Genomic DNA, 4306 nt, shown 5'->3' with positions numbered 1-4306 from the left:
TATATATATATATATATATAGAGAGAGAGAGAGAGAGAGAAAGAGAGAGAAAGAGAGAAGGAGAGATAGATAGCAGCGTGGATCACAGTTTGGAAATTCTATAGCGATAACTCGATTTAAACTGAGAGTCAACTCCTGCCGCTGAAACATCGCGAACTGCGTCGGACTTGAAATTAATAGTAACTTCTGTGTTCGCGAGCGTATCCGCTGAGTGCTTTGACTACATATACGAAGCAAAATCTCAACGGTAATACGGAGGTAATTTCCATCGAGGACACTTTGACTCCAATCAAGTTTCTGCGCCCGGAGCGAGCTAGCTTTAAATTTCGTCGTCTTGGATCTAACTTTCATCGAGTCAAAATCGGACGCACCCTGAAAAATATTCATAGATCGCCCCATCTCCGCGCGTTTCTTCTCGCAACGAGAGGATGGGCGCGCGTTCGCGCTCACCATTCTCCCTTTTCATAATCACGAGTGCGAACAATCGATTGCAACAACACCGCGCGCGATATCGGCTCTTGGTTACGGTTTTTCGCACGGTGCCGAATTTCCAGCTCATTAAGTCGATTCAAATGATACCGCGTATCCTGAGCTTTTCTAGCATAAGCTCGCTCCTCTGTGCCCGATTGATTTTTTATCTCAGGTGTCACGCGCGATTTCACATTAGCGCCGTGTCGACAGTGAAAAAGCGATTCTGCAACATCCGCGACGTGTTTCTTCACAATTTGGGGCGACGGTTGCTGCGTTTCATTTAACCCGTGCATGCGGCCGCTAAAATGTACTCGTTTGTGTCGACGGGTCTCGTTTTATTTGATATTGCATTTGTCTTGATATTGCATTTGTCAAAAAGAATGAAAGAAAGAAGCAAGAAGAGAGCGAGGGAAAGAGAGAGACAGAGCGAGTGAGAGGGACGAAGGGGAAAGAGGAGGAACAACTTTTGCGTACGTCCATAAGCAGACACGGACGCAAGATCGATGGCCCAATCGCGTACTTTTCCGGCTTGTATCCTCCCGGATTCTAATTCCGGTGACGCCAGCTGACATTTTTCACCTCGATGTGCTCGACTCGATCACACACGTACACATACGTACACCCACATTCACAACACACACGCGCACGTACGTCGGACAGCGGTAAATCGGTCAGGCGACCTCACGTGCCCGGCTTGAGGATGAATCGCGAGACGTAGGGAGTGCCGATGGTGATGATCCAAGGAGATTATTGGAATCTCGCCAAGACCTCCCTCAATATGGAACTCTCACGTCGACTCACCACCACCGCCACAACCGCCGTCGCCATCGTCACTACCATCTCCTTGCGTTTATCTACACCATGTGTAACGCCGCACAATAGTGTGAAGAGAAAAATCGAGTCGGTCCGCTGAAAAAAAGCAGGTGATACCAGAGATGCCGTCTTTGTCAGCGCGGCTTTGCGCGACGGAATTGAACCTACGTCTCGCGAATAGACGCGAAAGGGAGGCTGTTCTCGGGATAAAGCGACGTCATGTCATGGTGTGACACGTATGATATAATGACGATCGAATTTTCCATAGCACGTCGTTTCGAGATCCATCCCTCTTAAATTGGGACATGTCTCCCTCACTCTTTCTTCCTCTTCGATTCGCCCTCGCAGACGATTAAGAGGGATGATCGTACGAAATGTGGGCGCGTAGAAAGCATCGTAATTCATCGTGCAGCGGAATATTTAGTCGTTCAGTGGGGACGTCTTATCCTTAATATTTTCCTAAAAAAAGTACCCCTCGTCGTCGATATTCGGTACTTATTTTCACTCTCACTCGTAAGGATCAGCTCGATATCCAAATTTTCATTGAGAGCAACGAATCAGTTTAACCAGCATTCAATCAGAATTCGTCATATTACGTGAAGCCTTTGCATTTCCTCTAGATGAATGTACGTGCATCATTAAATGAGCAGCCGATACCGCAACGATACGAGAGGGACACAACCTCAAGGATCAGCGAGAGACACGACAAAAGAAATCTTATCTCACGTCGCGAACGAAGCAACGACGGTGTGACCCGGATTTCCGCGCCATGTCCGTTTGAAACGCCCGGACCGAAACCCATTAAAAAGCAGTTTTTATTTTCTACAAGTTGCGTCTTTTTCACTTATTTTTTAAGCTTGTCAGCGAATATACCCTCGTAGAAAAGAAAATTGGCCATGCTTGGCTTGTTGAACGATTGCGAAGTGCTATCTGCACTTTCTCACAATCAAATGTTCATTTTCATTTTTATCGAAACGCACCCCATGTGGGTTGGATCATTCTTGCACAACCGATTCTTCACAAACAATCTTCTCCTGATCCATCCGCTTTATCCCGTTTGCCGCCGCCGGCGCGGCGTATACCTCCCGCATCCACCCTTCGTTTTTCTTTATTCGTCGAGAGGGAGATTGGCGCTCGAAGTCCGGTGATAAATGAGCTGTTCTGAATCGAAACGTCTCTCCCCCGTTGCCACCTTGTGTCTCCCCCGATCTGGTCTGTCTTCCACTCGCGAGAGAGGAAGAAAGAGAAAGAGAGAAGATCCGCCGAGCTCGCTTCACCCCATCTCCGTCTTAATTCATCAATACGTCGGCGCGCCGCCGGAAGCCGGATGTTTCGTACCGGGGAGCTTAAAGGGATCGTTGCGGCATGACGGTTAATACGCTCTGCTATACGACGCCACCGATACATTGTTTCGACTAAGAAACCACCACCACCAACCACGGCGTCGTTTCGCTTCTGGCGCTCTTCGCCGGAGTTGGCCGGAGTCCTGCGTTGTAAAACGGCGGGTTAAGGTTCCACACATGAGAGCGACGTTAAATTAAATTCACGCGAGAGATCCGAATAGCCAAGATTATCTCTTCCGGCTGTATCTCCCGTATCCTTACGGTAACGGTTGTTTATTTAGCGGGCACGTGTATATCCGTTGTCCAAAGGAAAGCGCGAGTTTCGATTAAATGTCGGTCACACTGATGAAACAACGCGCCGTTCCCAACGAGAGTTCAGAAATCAAGCTCATGCGCGTTCGAGGTGACGATGTAATTATGGAAAATGGCGGTATCCTATGTTAGAAGCGTAGCTTTAGTTTTGTTTCGGATGCTCGCCGGCCAACAATGGCGCGCGCGCAAACGAGCCAATTTTTCAGCGAGATTATCCGCACGGCAATAGTATGATTAATCATTCCGCATCGCGTTTATGGTGGAAGGTTTAGTATTCAGCGCGGCCCCACGCGGTAATCCTGAAAAATCGCGCAATTAACGTCACAAGACAATCGCTTGCGCTTGATAGCGGCGCGTTAAACCGCGCGACCCAAATAAAACGCGACTTATTCACCGAGAAACTATTCCCCGACGGCGCGCAAGGCACGGAACATCGTCAATTTGAATTGTCCCTTTATGTTGTATGTGTTGTGTGTTTTTTTTTTATGAGAGTACGCAATAATCGTTCATCTATTCTGTACATAATTGGGCTCTTTCAGGCCGTACTTTCTTCGCTTCAGATTGCTTTAACAATATATATTTATATTTTAAATTATAGAATACAATAGTTGGTATAAAAATGAGAATCTCTGTTTGATACTATAGAAGTATATCGACATTACCGACTGAAAAGAACGCAAGTTTCTATAGTTTTCTCTTGATTTTTGACAGAGAACCTATGGTTATGGTAAGAATGGGACTCCCAATTGATGGGTTATGGTCGGCCAATTCCGGCACAGATTTGGCCAGACTATTCAGAATCTATGCATCTGGGAAAATCTTGGAAAATTTCTATGCAAGTTCCGAAAGTGCTCAAATGGAAGAAAGTGCTCTTTGCGACGAACGTAAACAGAACGTTTTTCCCAGACGATGTTCTCTTACGACGTTACGGCTCGTTTGCAATACGCTGGAGTAAGCTTGACGTAAGTTGAAGTAAGAAATAAAAGTAATTTATTTCGCTTACGTCTCCTTACACCGAAAGCGTTTCTTTTACTTAAAGAGACTTGGCTACTTAGCGAATTCGTCAATGAAACTTTTCATTTCTTACGAGTTTATTTACGACTCAAAAACGTAACTGCGACCACGTTTTGGACGATGTCTCACCGTGCGAGCGATTCGCGCGTCGCGCCCGGAAGAAGCACGAGCGCAAAATCGCAGGTTCCTGGCGCGCGCGAGTCCACTCGGAGGGAATCCTCGCCGCCCCTATCCTGGCGGATCAAACCCCACCGTCCGTGGATGCGTCCGTCTCTCCCGCGGGCTCTCACCGCGCCCGGTGGTGCGCGCACCCGGTGGCGCCTCCAAACGACCAAGATCCCGGCGCACCCCCG

This window comes from Odontomachus brunneus, unplaced genomic scaffold, assembly GCF_010583005.1.
Source record: "Odontomachus brunneus isolate Ranch 3 - 2012 unplaced genomic scaffold, Obru_v1 Obru_scaffold_002, whole genome shotgun sequence".
Taxonomy (NCBI): Eukaryota; Metazoa; Arthropoda; class Insecta; order Hymenoptera; family Formicidae; genus Odontomachus; species Odontomachus brunneus.
The sequence above is the reverse complement of the archived record's forward strand: the minus strand, read 5'-3'. Positions refer to the sequence as shown.